This window comes from Lissotriton helveticus, chromosome 3_2 (genome assembly GCF_964261635.1).
Source record: "Lissotriton helveticus chromosome 3_2, aLisHel1.1, whole genome shotgun sequence".
Lineage (NCBI taxonomy): Eukaryota > Metazoa > Chordata > Amphibia > Caudata > Salamandridae > Lissotriton > Lissotriton helveticus.
The window spans coordinates 478302676-478320229 of record NC_136062.1 but is presented as its reverse complement, the minus strand read 5'-3'; the positions used below and the strand labels follow the sequence as shown (position 1 = coordinate 478320229).

General features: G+C 46.1%; 1 protein-coding gene across 3 annotated transcripts in view; it reads right to left on the bottom strand.

Annotated features, from left to right (window-relative positions):
* The window catches only part of DGKZ (diacylglycerol kinase zeta), an 818573-nt gene that overhangs the window by 645142 nt on the left and 155877 nt on the right, over positions 1-17554 (bottom strand). The window lies entirely within an intron of this gene.

Here is a 17554-nt window from a genome sequence, read left to right as displayed (position 1 = left end):
TGGAGAGTACCTCTCCCCTGCTAAGTCTTTGCAATGTGGGGTGCCACAGGGGTCGGCATTGAGTCCGACCCTGTTTAATATCTACGTTGCCCCCCTTGCAAGACTAGTAAAATCTCAGGGGATGGAGGTAGTGTCATATGCTGACGACACGCAGATTATGGTGTCCCTGACCCACTCTGTGAATGTCACCGCGTCCAGCTTTAGGTCGTGCATGCAACTTGTTGCAGACTGGATGATTTTCAACTCCCTAAAGTTGAATGGTGACAAAACGGAGGTCCTGGTCTTTGGCAATGACCAGGGCATGTGGTCAGGTGAGTGGTGGCCTCCATCTTTAGGTATCTGCCCCACTCCCACACAATCTGCCAGGAACCTAGGCGTCATCTTTGACACCCGGCTCTCCATGGAACTTCAGGTCAACAGGACGGTGGCCACCTGTTGGGGTGTCATCAGGATTCTGAAAAGAATTGTTTACTATCTTTCCCCACAGGCCCGTAAGCAGGTTGTGATCGCTCTGGTTGGCTTAAGGCTTGATTATTGTAATTCACTCTATGCCGGGGCCAACAAGGGCCTTTTGCAGCGCCTGCAGGTTGTGCAGAATGCGGCGGCGCGATTTGTCTTGGCCCTGCCCTGGCTGTCCTCTGCGACCTTGGCAAGGAAGAATCTCCATTGGCTCCCTATCCCCTCCAGAGTCTCGTTTAAACTTCTCTGCCTGACCTACAGTGCCCTGATGGCAGGCCCGGCTGATGCTCTGGGATCCCTGCTCACTAGGTATGTCCCGAACAGATGTTTGCGCTCTCTAGAGCTAAACCTACTGGTAGTCCCACGCGCTAAGAAGGCTAGATGGGGGAGCAAGGCCTTCTCCATTCTGGCTCCCCAATTATGGAACTCACTTCCCCTGGAGATCAAATCACAGCCTTCACTTGATCTCTTCAGGAAAGCCTTGAAAACTTGGTGTTTCATTAAAGCCTATCAGTAAGCTCCTGTCTCTGGTTGCCCTCAGCTAATATTTGAGTTAGGCGCCTTGACGCCCATTGGGCATAGTTGCGCGTAGACAAATCCCAACTCATTCATTCATTCATTCATTCTGTAGCTTCAGCTGGAATAGACTTCACACTCTCTATCGTATCTTCACACATTCCAACGTCACCAACCCATCTTGCAGGGCCTGCAACATACATTTGCTCATCACATCCCTTGCTGTTTCTTTTGCGACTTCATCAGCGAATGCATTGCCACGACCAACATCATCAGTATCCTTCTTGTATGCACTACATTTAACAATCGCAACTTGTAATGGCAAGGTAAGTGACTCAAGAAGCTCATTCACCAACTGACCATGCTGTATCTTGGCTCCATGCGAAGTCAAAAACCCACGTTCTTTCCACAATCGTCCAAAACTATGAGCCACACCAAATGCATACTGGCTGTCAGTATATATGATCACTTTAATTCCTTTTGATAACACACACGCTCTTGTAAGTGCAATCAACTCTGCTGCTTGAGCTGAATTATGTGGGATACGTGCAGCTTCAACAATCGTATGCAAAGTCGTAACAGCATATGCCGCAGTCGTATCACCATTCGGAAGCTTGAAGCATGAACCATCCACCCATAAGGTACCATCACACTTCGCAAGAGGAGTGTCTTTGAGATCTACTCTCCCTTGCGTTTCTTCCTCTGTCTTAAGAAAACAATCATGCTGTTCAGAAACATCTGTTTCTGCTACAATCGGCAACAACGTAGCTGGATTCAACGTGTTGCATCTTTTTATGTGCACATGACTCGCTAAAAGTGTCAACTTGTAACCTGACAATCAAGCACTAGTTAAGTGCTGTGTCTTGGTCCTGTTTAACAAAATGCCCACTGCATGTGGAACCATTACAATCAACATATTATTCATCACTAAACCATCAGATTGCCGAATAGAAACTGCTGCTGCCGCTGTGGCTCTCAAGCAACTCGGCAACGCTCTAGCTACCGGATCCAAAGTCGACGAAAAATACACGCATGGACGTTGCTTGTCCCCAAAAGACTGTGTCAGCACTGACAATGCACATCCTTCTTTCTCATGGACATACAGTGTAAAAGGCTTACTGTAGTCGGGGGTACCCAACACAGGAGCCGAACACAATGCATCACGCAATTCGAAAAAACTTTTCTGACAATCTTCAGACCATGGAAGGGGATTCGGTGTATCTTTACAAGTCAATGCTACCAAAGGTTTGGCCAGCAGAGAAAAATTTGGTATCCATTGTCTGCAATATGACGTAATACCCAAGAAAGCGCGCACTTCTCTCTGTGTCGTTGGCACACTCAATTTTGCAATTGCCTGAATTCTTTCTGGGGTCAGTTTCCTTCCCTCCTTCGATAAGAGATGACCTAAGTAGGTCACTTCTTGTCGACAATATTGCAGTTTCGAAAGGGACACTTTGTGATGCAAATCGGACAAATGACGCAACAATGACAATGTTGCTTCTTTACAAATCTCCTCAGTATCTGCAGCAACTAGCAAATCGTCAACGTACTGAATAAGGGTAGCGCCATCAGGTAAAACAATCGTATCAAGCTGTGTTTTTAAAGCCTGACTATATATCGATGGACTTTCACAGTAGCCTTGAGGAGCGCGTTTGAACCGGAAGCTTCGGCCTCCTAAACTGAAGCCGAAGATATCCCTACTCTCCTCGGCAATCGGGATGCTGAAGAAGGCATTCTTCAAGTCAATCACCGAGAACCAAGTCGCGGAAGCTGGAATCATAGTCAATAGGGCAGTGATATCAGGAACAACTGGAAATTGTGGTACAACGATTTTGTTCACCTCTCTAAGATCAATCACAAACCTGTAAACAGGTGGCTGAGAAGGGTCAGTACGCTTCAAAACAGGCAAAACAGGACTATTGCAAATGTTGCCCCTTGTCTCCTCAATTACATCTTTTTCAATCAAATCATAAATGATCGCTAGCAACGCTTTTTCACCTTCACTAGAGATCCTATATTGGGGAATGCGTGGCATTTTAACATTGGCTTTCAATGTCACAACATATGGCGGTATTTCCAAAAGACCCACATCATTAGGACCAGTACCCAAAGAGTATCAGGAAGAAACGACAATTCTGTTGGGAGTTTGTCCTTCGACAAATACATTGGGGAGACCACTTTCTTACCTAGTGTAAGTTGTACTCCTGAAGGAGAACAATACAAGGTTGCATACAATCTTTTCAACAGATCCAATCCTAACAAGTTCTCACCACTACCTGTCGTCAAAATAAGGCGTGCTTCTAATTCACAAGGTCCAACAGAAAGTGACATAGGACTAGAAATCGGGTTCCTAACCGGGCGCCAGAAAAACCTACTGAAACATTTGTTTCGCCAGACAAAGGTGCGCCAGGGAGTTTAGAGTGCATAATAGAACTCTTTGTAGCACCAGTATCCAACAGAAAAGGCTCTGACACACCTGATGTAATCACCTCAACATAAGGTCCACTCTGATCTACTGGAACTGAAACAACTCCCTCTCTTTGTCTATGGCTGTCCTAGCAATCATTACCGTCCATATTCTCATCTTCTGCATAGTAGTTATCAGCATAGTACTGAGCCGTCCTACCAGACGCGTTATTCTGCTGATCAAAACTATTCATTGAATTCTGAGGCGGAAAAGAACGCGCGTTCTGGGGGAAATTTCCACGTCCTCTACCTCTAGGCGCTTGCGGAGCACCTCGACCGTGTGCGCTAGAAACACCATTCATACGCTGTAACAAAGCAGGGCAGCAACTTTTAAAATGGCCCTCCTCTTTACAATATGCACACTGATTAGGGCCTACAGGAAAACGTTGTTGAGAAAACTCGAACCTTTGCGAGTTTCTCTGGAACTGTTGAGGTTGCTGACATTCACGCTGACCACCACGAGGCGGATAAGCTTGCTGTAAAAGAACCTTCGTTTTTAACTCTTTAGTTTTCTTGTCTGCTTTATCCTTCTCGTCCTTATCTCTATTCTCGTAGTACTGTGCAGTAGCCAATATCTGTGCTGATGAGGAAACGGCCCACAAACTCTCTGAATCTTTCAATTTTTTACACAACTCAGAAAGCAAATTGTGCACAAACTTGTCAACGAACAACCGTTGACCACCTTCTGTACTCATGTCTTGACCACTGTGGTCGATAAACGTCTCTTCAAACCTGGTGAAGAAATCAGACACGGTTTTCTCTTTCTTCTGCTTACATGCAGACAATTTATCCTAATTTACACGCATCGCAGGCATTAAAGTCTTCATATAAGTAACGATCTTACCAGAGAGTTCTGCTACTAGAGGTTCAGGTTTAGCACCACCAACTTGTCGGCCGTCTGCAGCAGCAATATTAACCCAGGTATCACCTAACTCCTGCGCATGATCTGTATGACGAATCAATTCCCACAAAGGCTGTGGAACCACATTTCCAAATAACATGTCTATGTCAGCTAGATTCATAACACATGAGTCTGCAGTCTGAGATAGTTCCTTATAATACCCTGTAGGATTTTTACGGGGGTCAGGCAAAGTCTGCTTAAGGGCCAAAACTTCAGCTCGCTTCCATGGAACATGTACCCAAACACGCTGAAAGTGAGGCTGAACAGGTGGATTGGCTGCTAGATCCCCTTCTTTCCAAACTGGGGGAACTTCTCTCATCGGATATTGTCGCGCTTTTCTCCTAACAGAGGGATCAGGTTCAAACAATGACCGAGAGATAGTCTCCCTCCTAAATGACAACAATGTCGCAACTGCTCTTTCAACATCGGAACCCACAATCGTTCCTTTTGCAAACTCGAACCGTGCACGGCACAACTCAGGTGGATTGGACTCCAAATCATTATCCTCCAAATCCTCGCAAAGAAAAGCACACATTTTTTCGAAAACGTATCTCTGCTTTGGTGCTTCCCACTGGTGGAAAACATCCATAACAGACTCTAGCTCATATCTTGTGGGGTCTGTAACCCATTTATGTGCCAAATAATCCAACGTTTCCCGCTCTCTAGAGTCGGGCAGTTGACTACGCAGCTGTTTGTGCATTGAAACAGGGGTCATACTTGCTGCCCCAAAGAGAGGAAATAGGAGACTAGCAACGGTGTCAGTCATTCTCTGTCGAACAGAAGGAGAAGTCGACGAAAGAACGGGGAAAAACAGAGTGAGGCAAGGCAGATGCAGACGCAGAGGCAGTAACAGGAGGAACATCAGAAGAGGTAGTCGATGCAGTAGGCAAAGTCGTAGGAAATACAGGGGGAGCTGGTAGCAAAGTCGGCGGCCCTTGAGGAGGCTGCGCCGTAGCAGTAGGAGCCAACTGAAGAGGAGCTGGCGGCTGTGGAAGAACCTGAGGCACAACAACCGGAGGTTGCACAACTAAAGGTTGTGGAGGTGCAGTAGCACTCTGCGCATAGGGGGGTGGCGAATTCAATAAATGTGACATTAGAGGGTCTTTCTCAAGATCTTTTGCTACATCTTGCTGGAGAGGTGACAAAACTGGATAGCATTTATCAACTGCCATTTTACGTTGCCTGTGCAACTGCTCACTCGCTTGTTCTTCTTCATCATCTTTATACTGCATAGCAGCTTGCATTATCGAGATACCCCTTTCTCTTTTATTTCTTTTAGCTAATTTAATTTCTTTCTGTTTGGCTTCCTTTCGCCATAGGCGGAAAGAGTCAAACATCGCCGACCAGGCTTTCTTCTTAAAAAGTCTAACCTCTAGATTATCTAAAATCTCTGTGTCAAAACTACCATACTGGGGCCACTTTAGAACACCATCCTTCCTGGTGTATCGGATCCATACTTCATTATATGTGATGGGGCCTACGCCATGTTTCACATAAAGCTCATAGGTTGGAGTTCCAATCGGAGGAACTGGACACGAGTCCTCCAATCGGGAATCCCTATTACAACCAAGACAAAACAAATTTCCAAGTCTGCTAAGACCAGGCATCTTTGCTCTCTAGTCTAGCTTCAAACTTCAAAGGATTATCGAATACGATAGTCTCGTGAATACACAAATCCCTCGGCTTTGGCACTTGCAAGTTCCAAATCAAAGATCCCAAGGGGGGAGGAGGAGCTACGCTAGCAACCAAGATGGCCGCATAAGCTCCCGGCTCCGCCGACCTCCGCCGGAGGCTCATGAATCCTGACTTCCATCCTGATTTCCCACCGGACTCCCGTGCAGCTGAAGTGCGCCTGACTCTACAGGTGCAATCCCGGAATCTCTAGCTGCTCGGATTGTGAAGATACGTCGTGTGCCATTCTTGGCCTAACTCAGAGTTGAAGCCGGGGCCTCGAGTTCTAACCCGGCCGGGTTGGAGTTGAACAACATCGGCCGCGGGACGTGGGTGGTTCCGGTCTCCTGAACATCTTTCCTTTTCGTTTCGGATGGTGACCTGGTGGCAGCTTTCTTTTGCAACTACGGCGGCTTTCCATATCGGCTGCTTGGACCGGGGATCCGCCGCCCGGAAGCCCCGTTGAGCTCCCGGGGTTGATGGGCTTGGTTCCTCGTTGGCGGCGACGGTGCTGCGATCGTGCTTGGTAGCACCCACAGTTGTCATCTGCATTGCTTCTGCCTTGTGCCCCGGAGAAGTCGACCTCCGGGGCTCTGATACCCGCCCGGTCGCTCACTGAGGGGCGATGGAGCGGGCCGCAATTACACCGTCGCTGCACAATGTAATGGCCGCCATTGGGGAGCTCCGCAAACGAGTCACCGCCACCTTCCAGAGGATGATCGTAACGGTCGATCACATCTGCCGGAGACCGGACTCTGATCCTTTGTTGGTTATGAGCCGGGATGCCTTACCCGCGGCGCAAGCTTCGATTGCTACCGAGGACCCTGGGCGGCTGTCGGACTTGGAAATTTCTCGCGACCCTAAGATGGCGGCGAACGAGCCCGAAAGTACTGGCTGTGTGTTTGGCCCTCTATCGATGCTGCCAGGGATGGATGTGACTATTTCTATACTTCAGTTTGTCTTCTCCACAGACTATCGGATTTATACCTTGCCTCTTTCAGAGAATGCTCAAAAACGCTGTGCTGACTTATCGTTGTTGGGCAGTGGACCTGGTTTGACTTTTGAACTTTGTCAGCGTTTATCCTGGTGTCACTCCTTCTGTGGTGTCTTTGATCCGTTTCTGTCTTTGGATGCTCTTGTTGTGATGGCGGTTCGAGTGGTCAGGGCTCGCATGACGACTTGCAGCGGCCTGATAGTATTTGATGGGGTCTGCGTAATTGATCGTCGGGGCCAGGGCTCACTTTCCTATGTTTTCTTTTGGCTCTGACGGGTGGTGTCTGTGGGAGCGAGGGCTAGACGGGATTCTGATTGTCTGAGTATTGTGTAACTGCTATGTTCGAAACGGGATTTGCTACCTCTGTGATGCCGGGGGCCGGGCTGGATGGTCCATTTTCTGTTTGTGGCTCTGTGGAAAAGTAAATTTTGTCATGTTCTATGTCCCTACGTGTCATCCATCATATGTTATGTGTGCATGACCAATATGCATATGTTATTCCCCATGTCCGATTCAAGACGCAATTATAGTTGTGTCCACCTCTGGTATGTCATTTCCCAGTCCTCATGAGTAATATGAGTATCAGGCCTATGTAAAGTTATGTTGCCACGTTTCTCAGTGTGCACGTTATTTCATTATAAAGTCCCCGTTTCTAGGCCTCAACAGGACCCGGACATCAGATTCAGCTCCTGTCTCCCGAACCCTCGCTGAGGAGCGATCCAGCCCCCACCTGTATCCTCGACCTTTCGCTTACTTCCTGCCTCGCAGTGCCCGGTGCAGCTTGGCTCTGCCTCTGAGTCTGCCAAGACTATGTTATGATTCCAGCTATCAGTTTAGTCCTCCTTCTCTGCATTCCCAAGCTACTGAACTGCATCAATAGTTTCCGTCATTGTCTAGCCTATTCGGCCCCATGTTAAGAGAAATACTGTATTTAATGGTCATTTAATATTCTTCATCACGCACTACATGTAGAATAAATGCATGCTCTAGCCTTAGAGTCTGTTAGCTTTTCCCCTCATGACTTCTAGTTTATATCAACATGTTCCCTAAACATTAGATACCAGATAGGGTTTAGGTACATGTCGCTCCGACCCTCCAGACTTTAGTCTCTGCTCCTAGCACAGAGTTCATAGCCCCCAGCTTCTCCTAGTAACACGTCATTGCCAGTTTGCGCGCACCATCAGGTTAGAGGTCCCGGCTCCTTAGGTAGCCCCCTCCAATGTTTCCGCCCATTCATGACATATTCTGTTACATTTGCATCACATGTCTATGTGCACACCCAGTTACACCCTCTTTAGCCCTTATCTTTCGCGACTGTTTCGCGTCATGCCTCTTGCTCCACCCACTGCTACGCCCATTGCAATGCAATGCTATGTGTTGGCGTTATGTATATATGCTCATGTATTGTTATTAAAAAGTGTTCCCAGTCCCGATCCTGTTGGTGAGCCATTCTAGACCCTGACCACGGCAGCGCTGCCAGGCTTGCCATCCTATTCCGTGCAGGTTGTCCTGTTCCTGTCCTTATGCTGTAATAAACCTGCAAAACTCCTACTACCTCGAATTTTGACTCTTATTTATTGAGCTATCTGTTATTCATTCATTCATTCAAAAATAGATCCGGTATTATTTATTTATATACCACATAATGGCGCCCGAATAGGGACTTGCCCTTTCCCCACGCGTCGGTGAAGCCACGCCAACCCCCTGACCCTCTGCAGTCGTGACGGAACTCTTCTGCGCAGTGGCAGATATTTCTGCTCAAGTATCCCTCAGACCCACGGAGAAGACGGAGGAGGCGGTCCAGCATCCAAACGAGACGGTGGAGGAACGCGGCGAGTCCCGACCAGAGCCCAAGCCAAGAGTACAAGGTCCGAGGTATCCGGAGGTCCACCCGTAACTGAAGTCCGAAGTTCGTCGTCATCGTCGTAGCAGTGCAGTCCAGTCCGAGGCCTTCCGTTCTTGCTGCCCGGTGAGTACCGTTACTGGGGTGGTATCTAGACAGGGTCAATTTAATTGACTCTGGTCTGTGGGTTGGTGGTACACAGTCCCACAAACGAAGTGTTCACTTCGGTGGATACGGGTCCTGACGTATCTCTTTAAGAGACCGGTAAGTTTCGTACTGTTTCAGCAGTGCATCTAGTTTCTGTTCTAGTCAGTTCTGTTCTCGAGAAATTTCAAGTGTTCTGTTCGCAGTATTTCCAGGTAGTATTCTGTTCGAACTGTTATTTTAAATGTCCTTCATGTATTTTAATGTCGTGGTATGAATGGGGAATAAGTATCGTGTTTATTGTGTATTGTATTATGTCCAGATTATAGTCCAGTCATGCCGCTCTTCTCAAAATTACGTCAGTTAAAGACTAGAAAGGGTCTGCTGGAAGCAGCAGTTCCCGTCCCGCCTAGGGACAGTCCAGGTCACTTTATGTATCAGAAACATGGCATAAGCGCCATATTATATTTAGATTTATGGGTAGAGTATACAAAGGAGCTAGAAGAAAAGTATAGATGGCCCGTATCAGGTACGTGGGATGCCGAGTGCATCATGAGAGTAGAGGAGGCATTATGGAAAAAGAAAGCCAGACAATCACAGAAAGATGCCATCGAGCTATGGCGCAAAGAAGCTCATAAAAGAACCGAAAAAGAAATCAGAAAGTCAGAACTAAGTAGAGAATCCCAAGAACGAGCCCAAGAAAGAGAATTAATCGAGATAGGTGAACAAGTCAAAACTGAACAGAGAGACAGACAGAGGCATGCCCTTATTAAGGGTATGTATCCTCTTCTTGCCGAGGGCTTGCCAAAAGCGACCCCGGAGGCATCCAGTAATTTCCCGCCACCGTTAGTTCCGACCAAGCTACGTCACAAACCGACCGCAGCTGATATTTTCATCTCGTCCTATTTGGACGACACAGTCCCTGAATATGTAAATCCTGTCCGCGCTCCGCCAGTCCCTGTAAATCAGGTAATTCCTACTCCCCCAGACACCGGGGTGCCCTTAACAGCCCCCCCGGGTCAGCCCGCCATACAAGTCCAGCCCACGTTACAATTACCCACCCTGCCAGGACGAAAAGCATCAGTTGATGATTCTAGTTTAGGGGCTGCAGGAGGAGGTCTTCCTCAAACCCCGCCGCCATACAAGCGTTTATCAGCACTCGAATTACATGCTCAAGCATCACAGCGTACTCCTAAAAGTAATAAGTCTGTTGCAGAGATCAGGCAAACCCTTGGCGAATGTGTCTATGACCCAGTTCCAGGCGAGTTTAATATGGTTTTATATTCCGTACGCGTAAGGAGAGTGACCGAGTATCTAGTCACCCTACCGAATATGAAAGAAGATCTAGACAGGATATATCGTTTCATCCGTACAGGGGATGACCCACAAAGTATTAGTGATGCCATGTCTCAAAGGAAAGCCGAGATTCAGCGCATGATATTAAAGTTCTTAATTAACTGTCTAATAAGAGAACAGGATCATCCGTCTAAAGACCCGGAAGAAATGAAAACTCTAACAAAGTGGAGTGATAATATAGCCGAAGGCAAGCACAATACCATTGGTGCCATGGAAAGTATGTACAAGAAAATCCGTAGAGAGATAATAAAGATACACGAACAGCGTAAAGCAGCACAAGTAAGCGAGAAAGAAAGTACCTCTGATCCTGAAGAAGAAGACGATGAGAATACCGCCAGAATAGCGTATGTAGGAAAACCTAGATTTCCAGATCGCCATTTACGTCTAGAACACAAGCCAATTTCCCATCATTCAGCACCAGAACAAGGTTCCCTAGAACAAGTATTCCAAGCTACCGATCACATTCTGAAATCACGAATCGGTTATAGTGAGTTAAGTACCATGCATGAACAAGAAATAGTTCGGTCAGCAGTCCGATGGATTACTGATTCTACCACTTTTCCAGACGAAATAGTGGCACAAATGTTTCTGAAAATGCCCCCAGCCGAGCAGCGACTGGTGGGTATGTATATGATTCAGCACCTCATTACTCTGTATGAGGGTCAACATTCTGATCCAGGCCCGTTACATGATATCCTGAACGAGTTACTCCAGTACAGATGGAGAGGTCTAGGTACCGATTTAATTAGTGTCATTCTAGAACAACGCCATAAATATAAAATGTTCTTGAACCCGCATTTCGTTCATGTCTCACCCCCAGAAAGTAAATCATTCTACATAGACAGACAGAATCCGTTACGAGAAGTCCACCCAGTCAGAGGAGCGGGTGGCGAAATGCAGCGAGTGTTTGTATACACTCCGATCACAAAGATGGAACTTCTAGAGATGAAGAAATTAATTCCCTGTCATGACAAAGATCCAGCAGGGTACCATAGAGAATTAAAAGACATGCTCCGTATGGGAGAATACACATACCCGGATATAATTAAAATGTTAAAGGTTCTGTTGCCCGCAGGGGTGTATGAAAAGCTCAAAGAGAAGAAATGGGAGGTGGGAGAGAAAAAGATAGATTGGGCAGTCCTAGATGCAGAAGATAAGATACGTGTACCAGGTACTGGTCTAGGAGAGAAATGTAAAGAATTACCAGAATTATTGATTCAAGTTTTACCCAGACTATTAACAACGAAAAAGGAAGACTGGGATGCAATCTCAGCCTGTAAACAGAAACAAGATGAAGATATTAGTGATTTTTATTCTAGGTTTGAAAAGTGCTTTAGTATCAACAGTGGTCTCAAGACAAGTAGTGAGTCGTACCCTCACCTTTTCGTTACTAAATTAGTCGAGAATTCAAGTCCACCAATTAAAAACCGAGTTCTGAAAGTCGAAAGTACCTGGCAAGCTAATACTCCGTCCCAGATGCTCCAGATGCTCCAGTATCACCAGAATAGAATCAGAGAAGAACAAGAACACGAAAGAAAACGTATGAAAGACACGAAAATGAAAGTGCTAGTTGCACAATCTGTTCCTCACGACAGTCAGAAGAGGGGTCCGAATCAAGCCAGTCATCCTGCAGCACCCGTTAAAGGGAACTGCAATTATTGTAAACAGCCAGGTCATTTCATAAACGAGTGTACAGTTCTGAAACATAACATAGCTACTGGTAAGACTAAAGAAAGACCACGTCCGCCTAGACAAGAACAAGTTTCACAGACTCCTCAGTCACAGAATGCACCACAGACAGTTACAGCACCGCAGCCTATTGCTGCAACACAGCATGTTACATCGCAGATGTACCAGTATGCACAGTCTGAGTATCCAGAGTATCAGCAGTATTCATGAAACAGCCTAGAGAGGGAGGTAGGCTTGCCTCTCATCGAGATACCTGTAGATCAAGAGGGTCCCTATGTTCACAGTCAAGTATTAGGGAAAGACAGAAAGTTTTTGATTGATACAGGGGCAAGTAGGACCACAATTAGTCACGCCGAAGTTCCAGGGGCTCCGCTCTCAGGCTCTAGAAATGTTTCCCTTGGATTTTCAGGAAAGCCTATCGTAAATGAGATTTCAAAGCCAGTCACTCTAGAAGTAGGTCCATTGTCCCGCACTACTGATCTGTTACTTACTAAGTCATGTCCAGAAAATCTGTTAGGCATTAAGACATTGAAAGAGTTAGGTGCAGTTATATGTTGTTCCCCCGAGGGAATACGATTGTTCCTACGTGACTTTAAGGGTCACTATGTATTACGAGATTTTGATCCGAGATTGTCTAATGTCCCGCAGCATTTATGGGCGCAAGGTCCAACTGATGTAGGTTACATGCAAATCACACCCCATCGTGTGACTCTCAAACCAGGTGTAGTGTTACCACGAATCAGGCAGTATAGATTGCCACCTGAGGCTGTAGCAGCCTTATCCAAAATTATAGACGAGCTCATGGCTCAAGGAGTAGTTGTAGAAACTGACTCCAATGTATGTAACTCTCCGATCATTCCAGTCATGAAACGTACTGATCCAAATGCACCCCCAGTATATCGATTAGTGATTGATTTACGAGAACTTAACAAATGTATTATTCCTCAGTACCCAGTTGTCCCAGATATCTCTTCCCTATTGACAGCCATTGATTCCGAAGCCATGTTCTTTACAGTAATCGATCTTAAGAATGCATTTTTTAGTGTTCCCATCCATCCAGACAGCCAGTTTCTTTTCGGATTTTGTTTAAATGGAAGGAGCTATATGTTTACACGAGCTCCTCAAGGTTTCACAGAAAGCCCTAGTATTTACAGTCAAGCACTTAAGAGACAACTAGACAATATTCACATGCCAACTGACACTGCCCTGCTCCAGTATGTCGATGATCTATTGATCACAGCCCGTTCTGAACGTGACTGCGAGCGAGCGTCACTGACGGTTCTGTATTTCCTAGCCGAGATGGGGCACAAGGTGTCCCCTTCGAAGCTTCAATTCTGTGTCCAGCAAGTGGTTTACTTAGGACACTTGCTGTCCAAGAGGGGTAGGCAGTTGACACCCGATCGCATCCAGTTGATAGCGAGTCTTCCTCAGCCCAGGACCCAGAAGGAGGTACGTGCCTTTATTGGCCTTACTTCTTATTGTAGACAATGGATTCCTCAGTATGCGTTTCTAGCCAAACCACTGATACAGTTAACGACACAGGAGGCAGCCGCACCGACTGTCCTCCCTTGGACATCTGAACATACACTTAGTTTCAACGAGTTAAAGAAAGCTTTATGTCAAGCTCCAGTTCTAGCTACACCGAACTACAGTAAGCCTTTTACACTTTTCGTCACTGAACGCGAAGGTACAGCATTATCTGTTCTCACACAAGATCAAGCAGGACAGTACAAGCCGTGTGCTTATTTTTCTAGCACATTAGATCCAGTCGCCCAGGCTTTGCCCGCGTGCCTCAAGTCAGTTGCAGCCACAGCACTAGCTATCAGACAAAGTGATTCCATAGTTTTAGGACACTCCCTGACAGTACAAGTTCCACACTCCGTGGAAGTTCTTTTAAATAGAACACAAACACAGCACTTGACAATTGCACGTTTAACGGGTTATGAATTGACACTGTTTCAGCCACACATAGAAATCAGACGCTGCAACGTCCTGAACCCTGCTACACTGTTGCCATCAGCTAGTTCAAATTCTGCCGCACACAATTGTGTGGAAGTAGTCAACATTACGACAAAGCCAAGACAAGACCTGACAGACATTCCGTTACTAGATCCCGACCTGACACTTTATGTGGATGGGTCATGTATGAGAACTAGTACAGGAGATTTAGTTGCCGCGTATGCAGTGACTACTGACACTGAAGTTATTGAGACACACCGCATTGACACTCTGTCCGCTCAAGCAGCAGAGCTAGTTGCTCTGACACAAGCTTGTATACACGCCAAGGAAAAGAAAGTTAATATTTACACAGATTCACGCTACGCATTTGGAGTCGTTCACGACTTTGGAGTGCTCTGGCAGGAGAGAGGTTTCATGACTTCTCATGGAACCAAAATTCAGCATGGTTTCCTTATCCAAGCTCTGTTAGATGCAATACATTTACCGACATCCATTGCTATTATGAAATGCAAAGCACATACGAAAGTTACTGACATTATTTCCCAAGGTAATGATCTAGCAGATCGCACAGCCAAGCTTACAGCACAGACTCCAGACATTCAAGTTAATCCGACACAGACACAAACTCCAGATCTGACTACATGTATGACAGTTAAAGACCCCACCCAGGATGTCATAGATATCCAGTTACATGCTACTCCCGATGAAATCAAGAAATGGTCTGAACAAGGAGGGGTCCAGACAGACCAAGGATGGGTGACGAAGGGAAGAACCATATGGTTTCTCCCCGACTCTATGGTTCAAGTCATCATTAATACCGCACATAGTCCAGCACATTTAGGAGAAAAAGCAATGTTAGACAGTATCCAGAACATTTGGTTCAACAAGCATTTACGAGCTGCAGCCAAGCAGAAAGTCCGTACCTGTATGATATGTTGTCAGTTTAATCCAGGTAAAAGTGTCCCGGTGGAACAAGGGGGATTCCAGCCTCCTGACCACCCTTTTGAGGTCCTCCAGATGGATTATATTCAGATGGAGCGATGTCGAGGTTTCAAGTATGTTCTTGTAGTTGTATGCGCTTTGTCCAGATGGACAGAAGCATATCCAGTCCCAGATTACACAGCCGCGACCACTGCCAAGCAGTTGGTTCGTGAGTTTTTCCCTCGATATGGACTCCCTAGAGTCGTATATTCTGATAACGGTCAGCCATTCTCATCTGAACTCATGAAGCACGTTTCCCTGTTGTTAGGGTACCAGTGGAAGTTTCATTGTGTACGCCATCCTGAAGCAGCTGGTCTGGTCGAGAGACATAATCAGACTCTGAAAATCCGAATTGCCAAAATATGTAAAGAGAAAGGTGTGGACTGGCTAGTAGCTCTGCCAGTTGCTCTATTTTATATGCGCATGGTCGCACATTCCAGATCAGGTCTGTCCCCGTATGAGGTCGTTTTCGGCTGCCCCCCTAACATGTGGGGTACTCCTAGACCCCGAAGTATTACTGATGTTTCATGTAATATGCTGACAGATTACCTAGCTTCCTTGATGTCTGCCCTCAACTCATGTCGTTCACAGGTTGCCGCCGCATTTCCAGACAATACCGAGGTGGCCCCGCATGAAATCGTTCCAGGTTCAATGGTCCTCGTACGTAACTTCGACAGATCAAGTCCGCTGGAGCCACGTTGGAAGGAGCCCCGTCAGGTCCTCCTCACCACCCGTACAGCCGTGAAATTGGAAGGACGCCGCGGCTGGGTACACCTTTCGCACGTCAAGAAATTCTACGGATTAAAGCCGGTCTCTAAGAACATTTCCCAGGATTTAAAAACTTGTCAAAACATTGTTCCTAAGGACTGTCCCGCAAATGACATTGACACAACCCCTCCCCTGTTAGAGAAAACTCCGCAGCAGGAGTATAAGCAAAAGCTACGGTCTAGTAAAATAAGTCAGCCAGTTTGATTGTATAAGTCCTCCCCTAGGTGAAACGGTTAGACTGTTTCTGACATGTATAAAATAGACCCCCATAGTGAGAGAGTTAGTCAAAACTCAATCCGATGTATCGTTTTTCTAAGTTTCATATTATTTCTCAGCCTTTTGACTTCCTGCACTAGTTACGCATTTTATCTGTGTTTTCCAGTTCCTCATGTAAATAAGCATTCTAATGTTACAGTAGAGCACACGTTTAGTGATCTGCCTCCTCATGAATATTCATACCGCCTCGCTATGCGTAACAATACTTTTATCCGCATGTTGCATTATTCACACCAGACCAGCAATGCCACTAATTGTTGGGTGTGTGGTCGACTCCCCCCTTTCCAGACGTCAAAGGGAGTTCTGCCACTCTTTCCTTATCCTTTTTCCCATAATGGTTCGTGTGGAGCATGGTCCACGTTAACGTCATCCTCAACAGATATGTCTTTTCTTAACAGCACATGTTTCCCAGACAAGCATGGTCCCCCCCACAGAACAGGTTTAGATCTAGAAAATGAAGTGTACAATTTAGGTAACTATTCGTCGAATTTCATGGTCCTGAATGTTCAGTCTGATACTACTCCAGACTCACCTGCTATTTCAGTATTACCAGTCAAAGGCGAATTATGTGTCCGAAATTATGGTTCTGTACACGTAGGACATAGTGATTGTACTACTATTGTCAAGTATAGTGACAGTGGGAAATCTATTTTTAAAGCTTCACGTCATTCTTATTTTGTTTGTGGTCAAACTGCATATGTTCGTCTGCCCCTCGATTGGGAGGGAACCTGTTACATTGCCTTCCTACTGCCACCTGTTTTTCTAGCCCCACCTGACTACCATAGGAATTCCTACCTAGTACATACTAGACACAAGAGAAATCTCCCGATTGTCGACTATACTGAAACTGCTGCAGAGCAATTCATTGATATTGATAAAGGTGTTTTCCCTTATTTAGGTACAGTTGTAAATAGTAAGCTAATCCGTAGGTTAACAAGAACCCTTGAAGCTGTAGTAGATGAGACTGCCTCCGCTCTAGGTAACTTAACCGAAGAGCAATCCTTTATGAGAATTGTTGTGCTCCAGAATCGTCTCGTCCTTGACGTCATACTGGCCGATAGGGGCGGGGCCTGTAGACTCATCGGATCCAGTTGCTGCATTTTCATTCCAAATAACGCGCCGTCTGTTTATTCAGCTATAACCAGACTTCATAAAATTGCCCATCTGTTACACCAAGATCCAGGCACCTGGACATGGTCCGGTTGGTTCTGGAATATAATTTCCGCCTGGGGATGGAAAGTCTTGTCCTTTCTAGGTATCGCAGTAGCGATCATATTCAGCTGCTGCCTCTGTATACAATGTGGCCCTGCGATTTGCGGTATGTGTGCTACCTCTTGTATTCCTAGTCCCAAGCCCCGTTCTAAATCTCGTTCCAAGACAATTCGAGATGAACAAATGGTACTGTATGAAATGATAGATGGTATCATGAATATTGATGTTTCCTGATGGAAACGTAGTGACAAGGAGGGAATGTGGAAAAGTAAATTTTGTCATGTTCTATGTCCCTACGTGTCATCCATCATATGTTATG